The 14,471-nt window shown below is 40.1% G+C and overlaps 1 protein-coding gene across 1 annotated transcript in view; it reads right to left on the minus strand.

Annotated features, from left to right (window-relative positions):
- Positions 1 to 14,471, minus strand: part of FAM117A (family with sequence similarity 117 member A) — a gene marked incomplete in the record, with an annotated part of 933,427 nt that overhangs the window by 552,444 nt on the left and 366,512 nt on the right.

Here is a 14,471-nt window from a genome sequence, read left to right on the forward strand (position 1 = left end):
AACTCATTTGAGCAGTTTTTGAATTTCTAAGACGGCTGCTTCTCTGACTGGGTGGAATGTCTGGGGTTTTGGTTGTAGCCTTTGGCTGAACTAGAAAGGGAACATTGTAACCTCTGGTTATAATCCTCTGCTCCTAAAGGTCCTTTGTTATCCTCAGCCAGGCAAGTAGGTGCAGGGATAATCACCTCCCCCCCCACAACTGCCTCCAGAGGATGGTAATCGGGCCTCCTATCAAGAACACTGATAGGCGCTCCCAGAGAAAGAATCCCTGGAACCCTGATTCTGTAGGCCACCTCTGCCACTTCCTCGGCTTCTTCCACTATTACCTCTCCCCTCTGCCCCAGGAGAAGTCATTGCCATGTGTGTCTTGGAAAGGCACTTTGGACTTTAAGCCATAGCCTCCCAGGCCACTGCTTCCTGGAATAAGGATGCTGGGAGTGGAAAAACGTACACCTATGGCAGAAAGAGTCTTCCCATCTTTCTCGCATCTGGCTAGAGTCTCCAACTTTGGGACCAAAGAGGGATGCTCCATCATACAGAGCGTTGATGAAAAAAATTAAATGGCTCTGCGAAGTCACATAAGCACATGCAGGTGCATCTCCTGATGGCTATGCCTGAACCCACAGCTCTGTCCCTTCGGCAGCATGTGCAATTAGCCTCATGGATGAGTTTGTATATAGATTGAGTCGGATATAGATTTTAGGGTTGTGAGCGGAGAAGTCACGGTCTCAAACTCCATCAGCTACTGCTCCATCAGCTACTGCTCCTGACAGTGTATCTGAAAGTTCTTTTATCAAATCCCTTTGCAATTTGGTAAAATGTGCCATGTAATTCAAGGACCTAAGAGTGAACGTCGATGCAGTGTACACGCACTTCCTAAAACTATCCATAGCCCTAGACTCCTTATAAGGGGGGATGGATAATGGAACTTCATCGGCAAGTTGGCACCGACGGCGTCAAGGGTTGAGATGCCTGGGTTGTGGTTCTGAGGATGCTGTCGGAACCATAGAAGATTTAGATGTTTTCGATAACATTGCAGAGGAAACTGTCGGAACATGATGAGGTCTCTTTTTAGACTTTTCCCTCTTACTGGAGGATGAGGAAGTGGAAGGGGAACTAGCCTCCATTCTGGACCATGACAATGACTCATCAAAATCAGTTTTCAAAAGACCTTTTAGAATAAGCTTGTTCTTGTGGTCGACTAGTGTCTTATGGCTAAAACTAGGACGTATGGCACAGTCTTCCTGTAAGTGTACAGTCCCAAGACAATAGACAATGAGAATGCCCATCCGAACTGGGAATTTTTCTATCGCACTTAAGATGCCTCTTAAAACCAGAGTTGCCTTTAGCTGGCTTATCTGCCATATATATATATATATATATATATATATATATATATATATATATATGGTTCACTTCATAATCTCGAATTACTGAAAACTCAAAATTCAGTAACCAGAGACCATGAAGCTGAAAATCAGAACGCCTAAAGTGTATAAGAGCGAATTCGAATCTCAAATCTGCTCTTATGCATTTCCGGTACGCAGCGTGCAGTTTTATGGTCCCTGAAATTGCAGGTGAGTGTTTGTGTGTGTTTTTGTACATTGTGTGTGTGTGTGGGTAAGGGTAGGGAGTTGTAAGTGAGAATGTGAGTGTTGGATGTTAGTGTTTGTGTATGTGTGATGTGTATTTGTGTGCGAGCATGTGTAGGATGGCGTGGTGAGTTTTTTTTTTTTTTATGTTGTATGTGACCAGGGAGTTGATATATAAAGTAGGGGGGTGTGGGGGGTGCAGGGGAGCTTGCCCCCTGCTTATATGTAGTGTAGGGTTGTGTGGTTTGTGTACTGTGGGTGGAATGGTGTGTATGTTAAGTGGTGCATGGTGTATGTATGTTCGTGATTCGGGATTGTGGGTTTCGGTGTTGTGAATTGTTTGACTTCATAGTCTCGGGTTACTGAATTTTGAGATTTCAGTAATTTGACATTATGAAGTGAAACCATATATATATATATATATATATATATATATATATATATATATATATATATATATATGTATATGTGTGTGTGTGCGCATATACATATTTATTTTAATTTAAGGAATTAGATGAAATATAAGTAAAGAGAATTAAGGTACCAACAGTGGTACAGAAGAGGTAAAAAGGAAAATGTACCAATAGTACGAAAGGCTACCCCGTAAGGTAGAGAAAAGGGGGGGGGGGGGTCGAACCATACTATTAGCAAAAAGGAGAGGATCGAAGAAAACTAACAAATCTTTGTATAAAAAAGAAAGTAACTTACATTGAATAAACTGCTTTACTCGAGAGCTTACAGGTGATACGTCTGGCACCTTGAAGTGGCAAATGAAATCTGAGGTAATTTGGTGAGGAGCGTTATGGGTAGAGCTAATCTTGAGTGTGTTTGGTACACGTGAGCTGGAATAACGGCCAAATCTGTTCAAGCTTTGGAACTGAATCCACTGTCAAGCACTATGTGAAGACTGACATCAGATTAAAAGTAAAGCCAAAAAAAAAAAAAGTTATGTACTTACCATAATGTTCCATGCGAGTTGTTCATCTCGCCTTCATTCTTTACTGATGGGTTTGGAGCTGATCCCTCGGCCTCAAGTCGGCACCTACTGCAAAATTTGAGGATTTTAAGTAGCTCAAGGCCAAGTCCCGAATCCCATGATGTACCCTGATTTACCTCAGATCTTGTTTGCTGCGTAAAATACCATGTGTCATTCTATAACTCCAAAAGAGAGGAAGTATAGAAGGGATGAGTGACCAGGAAGGATCTAGCATCTCAGTCTTCTGAAAGCCCAGGAGGGGGTAGGAGGGAGGGACGCAAGAATGAAGGCGAGATGAACAACTCGCATGGAATATTATGATAAGTACATAACTTCTTTATATGAAGTTGTTCTATCTCGCCGTTCATTCTATACTGATGGGTAGCATCCCAAGCACCATCAACCTCAGGTAGCTCAAGGGAGTATATTTCTCAGGACCGTGGATCCAAAGGAGGCCCTGTCCCTAGAGGCCCTATCAACTCTGCAATGAGCGATAAAGGTATGAGGTTTTGACCAAGTGGCTGCTGCTCAAATGTTATCAATATGAAGTCTGGCAGAAAAAGATATAGAAACTGCTCTGGTTGAGTGAGCTTTAATTTTATGCTGTAAGGGCATATGGGCAGCTGAATAAGCAAAGATGATGCAATCTGATAACCAGTTAGAGTTGTTTTAGCCACTGGCATACCCTTCCTTGAGTCTGAGAATGAAACAAAAAAGCTGGTCTGATTTCCTGAAATATTTTGTTCTATCCAAATAAAATCTGAGCTGTGAACATCAAGTTTGTGCAACATGTACAACTGTTGGAATGGTTGGGGAAGAAAACTGGCAAATGAATAATTTGGTTGAGATAAATTCCAGTGCAAACTTTGGGTAAGAAAGAGGGGTTTGTTTGGAGTGAGACTGTCAGCATAGAAAATCAAATAAGGAGGCTTGCTGGATAAGAACTGAAGCTCGGACACACTGCGGGCAGAAGTAATAGCCACTAAAAAGATGGTTTTCCATGACAAACATCTGAGGTCACATGAGGAAGCTGGCTCAAATGGTGGAAAAATTATGTGTGAAAGCATAAAATTTAGATTCCATGGAAAATACGGAGATTTCACAGGTGGTCTGATATGAAAGGTCCCTTTGAGAAAGGCTTTGGATAATTTGAGAGACATAATATTCAATCCTTCATATCCCAGATGAAAATTAGAAATGGCAAGTTGAACATGGACTGTTGCTGCTGCAGCTCCTTTATTAAATATCATGGTTAAGAATTCTAGAATAGAGGCCATAGGGGCTTGGGTAAGGATCAATATTGTTTTTAGAGGTCCATACACACTTTTTTTTCCATTTGCTGAGGTACAGCTTCCGTGTAGAGGATTTGAGAGAGGATAGGAGAGTTTGCTTCATCTCATTGGAAAGGTTATGGAACCTGGCTATGATAGGAATTGGAGCAGCCAAGCTGTCAGCTTCAGGGACTGCAGAGAGGGATGAAGTTCCCCTGATAAGTGCGTCAGAAGGTCTGGAACTAGGTCCAGAATCCAGGGGTCACCCAGAAGATTAGGTCGAAGGAAGGGGAACCAAATTTGACGAGGGCAATAGGGAGCTATTAGAATGATGGTCCCTCCCAGGGCTTTGGCTTTCTGTAATAGCTTTGGTATCAACGGGACTGGTGGGAATGCACAGAGGAAACCTGGGGGCCAATCATGAAAAAGTGCATCTCTTGGGGCTTCTCCCAGAGGGGGAATCGGGGAAAAGTAGCTTCCGCATTTGGTGTTCATGTGACTGGAAAAACAGTCACAGCAAGGCTGGCCCCACCTATGGAATATCCTGTCCGCTATTTCCATCTTGAGGGACCACTCGTGAGGCAACAAAATTGCTCTGCTCAACTTGTCTGCTATCACGTTGGATTTCCCCAGGATGTGCGTTGCTAACAAAAAGCGCTGGGTGGAAATAAACCACTGCCATACTCAGAGGACCTCGCGACAAAGGGGGTATGATCTGGTTCCTCCTTGTTTGTTCAAATACCAGACCACGGACATGTTGTCCATCTGATTCGCAATCAAACCTAGAGGAAGAGAGTCCTGGAAAGACTGCAATGCCAAAAGTACTGCTCTCATCTCTAGGACATTGATATGCAGGTGTGTCTCTTGATCGGTCCATGTGCCTTGGGCTGTCTTTCCCTGAAAATGCCCCCCCACCCTAACAGCGAAGTGTCTGTGGTCACCATGGCCACTGGCGGGTGCAGCACAAATGGGCGTCCTATCATAACATGAAGTGAGGTCAACCACCACTGAAGATCCTTTTTGCAGGAATTTGTGATCATTATGTGAAACATGGGGAGCTCTTGGTAAGACCACTGAGTGAACAGCCATTGTAGCATCCACATGTGCGTACGACCCAGTGGTATGGCTAAAACTGCTGCTGTCATCATACCTAACAATTTCAGAGCTTCTGATGCTGGTGCTTTGTTTTTGGATATTAGAATGCGGACAGGCTGGTGGAGAAGACTCTTTCTGCTGGAAGTCTTAGCGTGGTGGTAGAGGTGTCTAGTTCTGCTCTGATAAAGATTATATGCTGTGATGGCGACAAGGCAGATTTTCCTGAGTTTACTGTAATGCCCAGCTGATTGCAGAGTGACAGAGTTGACTCCCTGGCCTGTGAGTTTATGCCTGGTGGTGGCAGTAAGGAGCCAATTGTCTAGGTACGGACACACCTGGAATCCTAAACGTCTCAGGTGAACCGTGACCACTGCCATGCATTTGGTGAACACACTGGGGGCTGCAATGAGACCAAATGCAGGGCTCAAAACTGGTAATGATTGGCTGCCAGCCGGAAGCACAGATGATCTCTGGATGGCCTGAGTAAACTTGTAAGCTGAAAAAGAAATGGCAACCTTGAGTCCCGGTCTTGGTAAAATATCCAGTTTATTCAAATAACACGAAATGTAGAACCAACAAGAAATCCACAGACAGGAATCAAATGATACTAAGCGCTTTCACCCATCAAGCTGGGCATCATCAGAGTACAATTAACATATTGCTAGTCATCCCTTAAATACTTTTAAAATGCCATTAATCTAATAATTAATCAATTAGTTAAAAAACAGAATACGAGTTTCTTAAAGGTACTTCAACCCATTTAAAAATTTCTTAAAATATAGATGTAGATGTTAGACAGCGTTTGTGTTTATCAAATATTAGTGTACTATGAATATGAAATGCAACAATCAATTTAATCTTAAAATGTAATATTAAACAAAATACTGAAAATTTTAAAAAAATTTTATAGAAAAGATTGAATAAAAAAGTAAGAACATAATATGATGATAATTTCGTTAGTAATAACTAAATGTAATATACTAGTCAATAATTCAACAATTAATTGTACTATCATGTAGTTACATATATTAAAAGTAAAAATAATAATGATAAATTATTATTTTAAAAAATGTTTTAGGTTATCAAATATAAATAAATATAAATATCTTTTAATTTAATACATAATCCATTTAAAAATGTATAAGAACAAAAATATGTGTTTGTATAAAATATGTTTTGAAAAATACACAATAAATTATTTAATGCATTCATATAAAATGAGATCGAAGTTTAAGTATACTAGAAATGGAAATTTGTTCATTCAAACCAGGCCATTTGCTAGCATTCAACCTAAGCTGTCATAAACATTCTTTGGCTTCAAGTAAGTTTTTTACATCTCCACCTGTGTGTACATTAACAGGTATTTTATCAATAACAAAAAATAAAAACAGTTTAAAATTTGTACAATTAATACTGTGGTTAAACAACATGTTAGTAGTCTTGTGTCTTTTTATATCACTAAGATGTTCAATGACACGTGTTTCTAGTCTTCTTATAGTTTTCCCTATATAAAATGCGTTACATACTGAACATGTTGCTAAGTAAACAACCATGGTGGAGTTGCAATTGCAGTGGCCTGGACATTTAATAGTTTTTCCATAATTATAAATAGTAGTGTATGGTCCATCGTTAATAAATCTACAGACTTGACATGATCCACACTTACTCATCTTAGAATGCCTCAACAAGTCACTATTAGTGTTGTTTTCAAATAATTTCTTTAAATTTTTCCCTTTACTAAATACTATATTAGGTGTGGTTCCTAAAATTTTTGAAATCTCTAAATCTGTTTATAACACTGGTCCATACTTCATGAATACAAGTCACAATCTCATTTGTTCTGTTATTATATGGAATAATTAGTGCATCATTCCTATTAATATTAACCTTGGGAATAACCTCCTCCTGCGTGTCACAAGTAATGATGGGTTTTGTATGTCGTGAACCTCTTTATTTTTACCTCTTGTCTAATTTTGGATAGTAGGTCATAGGGGTAACCTCTTTCTTGGAACATAGTCATTAATTTGTCTAGTTCATGTTCGAACAATAGATTGTCACTAATTATCCTAGACAATCTAACCATTTGGCCCTTAACCAAGTTCCTCTTTTGAAAAAAAGGGTGACAACTATCAAAGTGTAGAAATGAATTTGAATGTGTTTTTTTTCCTAAATAAAGTAGATGCAATAGTGTTGTTCACAACTGAGAGCTTAATGTCTAAAAATTCAACATTGTTTTCATAAATGTGACTTGTAAACTTTAAAAATTCAGTAGTCTGCTCTAAGTATTTAATAAAATCAGTAAATTCTTCCTTGGATTCTCCCCAGAAAATTAAAATGTCGTCCAAGTACCGTAGGTAAAGTAAAATCTTCTTCCAAAAAACACTGGTATATACAAATTCAAACTCCCATTGTGCTAGGACTAAGTTAGCGTAAATGGGGGCACATCTAGCCCCCATAGCTACACCTTTTTTCTGTATGTAATAATTGTTGTTAAAATAAATAAAATTATTTTCTAAAACTAGTTCTAGCATGGATGTAACTAACCGATTTTCAGAATAATTAAAACTGTTGTGTCTATTTAGACAAATTTCAAACATTTCTGTCCCCTTTTCATGGGGGATGACAGAAAAATTTACTACATCAATAGTAGCCATCAGAAAGTTGGTTTGAAAGTCAAAATTTTTACTAAATTCTCTTACACATTCTAAACAATGCCAAGAGTCTCTAAGAATGTGCGGTAAATTATTCAAAACTCCTTTGCATTTTAAGTCAACAAATGCTGCTAAAGCTTCAGTTTTTGAACCCTTGGCTGAGACAATAGGTCTTAGTGGAGGGTTTTGTATATCCTTGTGAATTTTTGGGATACCAAAAATTGAAGGCGTGATAGGAAATTCAACAGATATGTATTTGTAAATGTTTTGATCAATACTTGGGTCCATCAAATAGTCATAAGTTAACCAATCAATTTTGGTGTAGGCCTTGTTTACTTCATACCTAGTCACTTTCTCATATGTATCCTCAGATAGTAAGTCTGTCATTTTTGCATAGTAGTCATTATTCAACATTATGACTACCCCTCCACCTTTGTCTGGCTTCATAATCCTATACTTATCAGAACCAGTTATTTCTTTTAAACAAAACTGTTCAGCTGTAGTTAAGTTAAATTTAGTCAGAGCTTTCTTGTTTAAAACTCGTCTGATTTGATTTTCACAAAGTTTTTCAAAGATTTGAATTAAAAAATGTTGAGGGGGAATAAAAGTACTGGAACGCTTGGGGGTGATATAATGTGAATCTAAAATGAGATTGTTAAAATGAAAAAATATTTTTAAATTTAAAAGTCTTGTGTACAATTTCAAATTAAATCAACACACTACCAATGTCCAAATAAAATGAAGGTACAAATTTAAAACCTTTACAAAACAATCCTAAATAGTTAGTGTCAAAATTATGTTTGGTATAGTTAAATAAACTAAAACCAGCTAGTGTAGATATAGTACAATCACCTAATTCTTGGTGAGTAATCAAATCAGTGTTGGGACCATGATGATCAAAAGAAGTGTTTATCTGTACCACTTGATTCGTTCTGTGTTCCCCCTTGTTGTAGTGATTGTGTGGTTGGTATTTGTTGTTGCCCTGTCTGTCCCTTATTCTTTCCGACCTCCTCAACACCGGCTGGTCTAAAAAAAACTGTTGATGGTTCTTCATTATTGTTAGTATTGTGTCTGATTATATGTTCCGAACCTTGATTAAAATTTTGCATATCATGATTAATATTTCCAAAATTATGATTAAAATGTTGCATATTTTTATATTCTTTAAAATGTGTGTACACTCTGTTATTTTTGTAATCTTTAATATCTTTCAATTTTGTGGTTTTTAATTTCAAGACCTTTGTTAATGTACCTATCCATGTCTTTATATATGTTGTCAAGTCTGAATTTGTTTTGCTCAAAAAGAAGGTCTGCTTTGATGTTTCTGTCTAGTTGACATAATTCCTCATTCAGTATATTTAACTTTTCAATATTATTGCGAATGATAAGTCTCAGTAAATCAAGACCAGCTTTATCAAATAAAGATAAAAGCTCTGAAAATAAAGCAGTTCCTTCAAAACCATGCGGCAGTTTAAAGATCCGTAATCCCTTAGGGACTTGTTTCAGTTCTAATGAGCGTTCTAAGAATGCATTGTCCATTTGAATGGACTTGAAAGTCTTTAAAGTCTTTTCAAATTCGGCTAACTGCGAATTAAGAGTCCCCATATCTCTAGACATAAAAGTCTTTTTAGAAAGGGAAAGAGGCAACAAAAACTGCTTTAAGTCCACATTATAAGACTGGTATTGCCCAGGTTGTCCAACTACATTCCGATCATCTCTGTTAGTTAAACAATTTAGAGGAGGTGGCACGACACCACTATTTCCTGATGTAATAACGTTCCTAATAGGAGTTGTTGATCGTTGCCTAGCAATGGGCTTCTGCCCATGCATACTTGTATTGGGCGTGGAATGTAAAGTCAATAACTGCTCTTGTGTGTCAGTAATAATGATTTCTTCTTCTGTTCCTACATTGTTGCGCTGGTCATGAAGCGCTTGTATAAGTTTATTAGTTATCTCTAAATGTTCTTCTAGTAAGCGCTGCATGATAAACCACTAACCGTAGCGTACAAAAATGCTACAGTAAAAAATATTTTGTGTCCACGGTATACCAACCGCTAATGAAATATTCCACGTAAAGCAATACCAATATTTAAACTGGTTGCCTCTCCACCAGCAAGGATGCAATATCTTGTAAAATGGTTGATATAGTGAGATGAAGTGAGTAGTTGAATCACAAAATGTTACACGTAATATAATATGACTGTGACTTGCAACGAAAAAAACACAGCAGTAAGGTAGTTAAAAAAAAAAAAGTAAAATTCAGTTTGTTATGCAGACCAACACAATATCCAGGACTCAATCAGGCCCGTGCAGTAATTCCCCGATGTCATCAGTTGCTGAAAAAACCGCTAGATGAAAAGACACAACCTTGAGTCCCGGTCTTTAAACGGACGTGAAATAATAGATCCACAGTAAGTCAACAGCTACTGAAGTCTTCCAATTGATGTAAAAAATGCCACGATCTCTCTAACCCGAGAATAATGTCTTCCAAAATTCAGATAAAATAAGTTAACTCGGTCTGGTCACCGCCAGAAAAAATCAACGTCATGAAATGCTGAGTAAACTAGTAAGCTTTAAACAAACGTGAATTTATGAATCCCCAGTAAGCAAACAGCTACTAAAAGTCTTCCAATAATGTCTAAAATGCCAGGATCTCTCTTACCCGAGAATAATGTCTCAAATTCAGATAAAATTAATTAAGAAGTAAATACTTGAAACACGGGATGCTGCAAATGGTGTAGTGCAACTCACAGTCTGTAGCTTACACCTCAAAGTTTACCTTGTAAGAATACCGCTGTTGTGGTAGTAGATAAAAACCAATGTTCTTGTCGGTGTGAAACATTACAGTCCCCAGGAACTCAATCAGGTAACCGCCAAAAGAAACCAACGTCATAAAATGCTGAGTAAACTTGTAAGCTGAAAAGAAACGGCAACCTTGAGTCCCGGTCTTGGTAAAATATCCAGTTTATTCAAATAACACGAAACGTAGACCCAACAAGAAATCCACAGACAGGAATCAAACGATACTAAGCGCTTTCACCCATCAAGCTGGGCATCATCAGAGTACAATTAACATATTGCTAGTCATCCCTTAAATACTTTTAAAATGCCATTAATCTAATAATTAATCAATTAGTTAAAAAACAGAATATGAGTTTCTTAAAGGTACTTCAACCCATTTAAAAATTTCTTAAAATATAGATGTAGATGTTAGACAGCGTTTGTGTTTATCAAATATTAGTGTACTATGAATACTCAAGGTTGCCGTTTCTTTTCAGCTCTGGATGGCCTGGCCATTTTTATGTGGTAGTACGCATCCTGGAGATCTATCGAGCACATCCAATTGTCTTTCCTTAAGAAGGGAAGTATCGACTGAAGCGTGACCATCCGAAACTCACTCTTTACAGATTTGTTTAGTCTGCTGAGGTCCAATATAGGTCTCCAGTCTCCTGTCTTTTTTGGAACTAAAAAGAATCTTAAGTCCTAGATCCTGTCTGGTCTGCTCGGAGTGGTTGGATTACTCTTTCTTAGCAACGTCTAGACCTCTGCTGTTGCTTGTTCCCTGTAACTGGGTGGAACGTCCGGGATTTTCCTCGACAGTGGAGGGGGTGTGACGAATGGGATGAAGTATCCTCTGGAAATGATATTTTGTACCTAGTCGTTTGTTATTCTGAGCCAGGCATCTGGGTACAAAGATAAGCGACCCCTGACTGCCTCTAGAGCAGGACAGTTGGGCCTCCTTTCAGGAGCACTGGTAGGGCTTCCCAAAGAAGTGATCTGTTGCCCTGGTGCTGCGGACCCCCTCTGCCGCGAGGGTGGCATCTTCCATTATTGCCTTCTCCTCTGCCTCTGGAGGGGTGTTCACCACGTGTCCAGAATGGCTCCTTGGGCTTTTCAGAACCACATTTTCCCTCCTCTTTGACCCTTGAGGAAAGGTCTGGTAGGGGTGGAAAAATGGACCCTGAAAGCAGACAGTCTTTCCATCCTGCTCACACCTGGTTAAGGTTTCCTTGACTTTGGGCCTGAAAAGGGACGAGCTATCAAAGGAGGTATTCACGAAGGATGAAGGGCTCCGCGAAGGAACACAGGCGCATCCAGGAGAGTCTCCTAAGAGCAATTCCTGTACCCGCTGCCCTAGTCGTTCCAACAGCTGCATATGATATGAGGCGCATGGATGAGTTCACAGTGGAATTGAGGGTAGCAAGCTGGGTGGCAACTTTGTCTGTAGCTCCTGCAGCTACTGTACCCTGAAGAGCATCTCCCAGCTCTTTATGGAGATCTCTTTGATGTTGCATAAAATGGGTTAAATAGTTAAGTGAATGAAGTGCAAAGGCTGCTGAACTAAACATGTGCTTCCCATATCTATCCATGATCCTGGAGTCTGTTAGGATGGACATGAAGTTTTCAGACATTTCCATTTTGGTGGCTGCCGCCACCACCATGGCATCAACTGGCACACCTTTGGTCATGAATGATTTATCTAGGGGGGAGCAGATATGAACTTATTAGGCCTCCTAGGGACAGGTTCCATTAGTATTCGGAGACTCCTATATCCTTCGTGAGACCAACTGCATAAGCGCATCCAAGGGCAGACACACCCAAGAGGTGGAGGTCTATGACCTGAAAGCCTTCAGGAGGACCAAGTCATCCTCAGTAGGGTTGGTGGACAGCCAGTCATCCCTCTGCTTAAGGATTTCCACCATCTCAGCAAATGAGATATCCTCAGCGGGGGACCGTGGGGAGCCCCTCTGATTCATCCAAGTCAGTGTCACATATTAATGACTCCTGAGGGGAGTCCAAGTGTTTCCTCTTACACAATCTCTTCCTGGGAACCTCATCAGTGGGAGCTTCTGGGGAGGTCTTGGAAGAGCATGGTCTACCCAGTGGGGCTTCCTGAGGCTCTGGATCTCTGCGATTAGCAAGGATCTGAGGCAGAAGCAGACAGGCATTTTAGGGGATGAAGACGCTGGACCCAAAGTTGAGGATGTCTTAGGAGACATAACTTGTCATGGCTTCGAAGGCACCTCTGCTCTGATGCAAAGGGACTGACGGATCTGAGGAAACAGTCAATTCCCCCGGCACTGGGACAGTGGGCTCAGAGCCAGAGGTAGGAGCCGAACTCATCTGAGCCAAAGCCCCGAGAGGCAAAGTCAGTTCGACTATCCTCCCCAGACACAACCAGAGTGTGTCTGCTCAGAGGACATCAGAGTGAACATAGCCGAAGACACTGGAGTAGGCATCGGCTCTGAAGGCTCCACAATCAGTAAGTCTGACTCCTCCGGCTTCGAAGGACCAGTACAGCTCTGAGGAGGAAGACATATCTGGTATACGGGTCTTCAGCTCTGAAGCCACCTGGATTAGAGCCGATAATTTGGCTAAGGCTGGTGCCTGTAGAAGCTTCTGCATCACTCGATCCACATCCAAATCAGATAGGCTAACAGAAGACCAGGATGATCGGACTGATGGTACCAAATGGAGCAGTGGTGATTTTGGCATTTCGGATACCGGTTCCAAAACCAGGGACTGGGTCTGAAAAGAGACAGTCTGTTCCGAGACCTGTGAAGCCGATGTCACAGACTTGATTGTTTAGATTTTTTTGAATCCACAGAAGTCTTGGAGGACTTTGAGGACTTACTAGATCTATCCTGGTCACTCAAAACCTCCTGGAAAGATGGTTTCAACAAACCCCTGTCAATTAGCTTTCTTTTTCTCTCTTGGAGGACTCTGGAGGAAAAAGAATGTCAAATGGAACAGGTTTCCTGCAAGTGCAAGGCACCCAACAGTAGACAATTCACACGGCAGTCAGTAACAGACATCTTTTGCCCGCAGTTAGGGCATTTTTTAAACCCTGACTTAGGGTGTTTGTCCTCGTCATCAGCCATGACAGAAATGGACACACCCAAAAAGAGCAAATAAAGATTAGCCTTCTAACAAAAAACAGGCCAACTATAATCAGACACACAAGCCTTTTAAACACAAGCTTAATATATGCACACACCGAAGTCTAGTAATTATGAAAAACTCTCCTAATAAAAAGCAGGCTAAATATACACCAACACACAAGCCCTTAAACTAACGCTAACAAAGAGCCTTCTAATAAAATAGGCTAAATACAAATCCAAGAACTACTACCAATTTTTAATCTAAAGCTGTGACAACGGTCACTAAGTAAGCACACAATATTATGAACAAGCAAAGAGACAAAGTCACTTATTAAACTAGTATTCAGACAGAATCTAAATAGGCTTAATAAAAAATGAAGCCAAATAACTAATAAAAGGCACACAAGGGAAAGGGAGACTACAATATGAAGCTGTAAGAGCTTTACTAACTATAAAATTCTAGAAATATTGAAAAATGTTTTGTAATAGAAGAAAAAATAAGGCTTATACTGGCTCGAGCTAGTAGAACCTCCGATCAGTTGCAGTGGCAAACTAGATCAGAGGTAAATCTGGGTGCATCATGGGATAGGGACTTGGCCTCGAGCTACTCGAAATCCTCGAGCTTTGCAGTAGGTGCACTCTGAGTCGAGGGATTGGCTCCGAACCTATCAGTAAAGAATGAACAGCGAGGTAGAACAACTTCACATAAACCGTTAAACTCACAAAAAACATCCAACACTCGAGAGTGGAACCTGTGTCTGTTCGCAATGTCAGCAAACCAATTCTGGGGCAATGGGAATTGAACAGGGCGTTATGGGTAGAGGGAGGAGCTCAAAAACTGGATCTGATGTCTGGAATATGTGGCCAAGCCGGATTCAAACCCATATGTTGAAGGACAGGAAGGACAACAGATGCCCACGTTTTTCTTATTTGTGATCTAATCTGTTAGTTAGCTGCTTCCTATGTCCAAGGTACAGGATTCAATTCTTTTCATCTTTATTAGC

The sequence above is a fragment of the Protopterus annectens genome, chromosome 13.part0 (genome assembly GCF_019279795.1).
Source record: "Protopterus annectens isolate FY-2018-M chromosome 13.part0, PAN1.0, whole genome shotgun sequence".
NCBI classification, from domain to species: Eukaryota; Metazoa; Chordata; order Ceratodontiformes; family Protopteridae; genus Protopterus; species Protopterus annectens.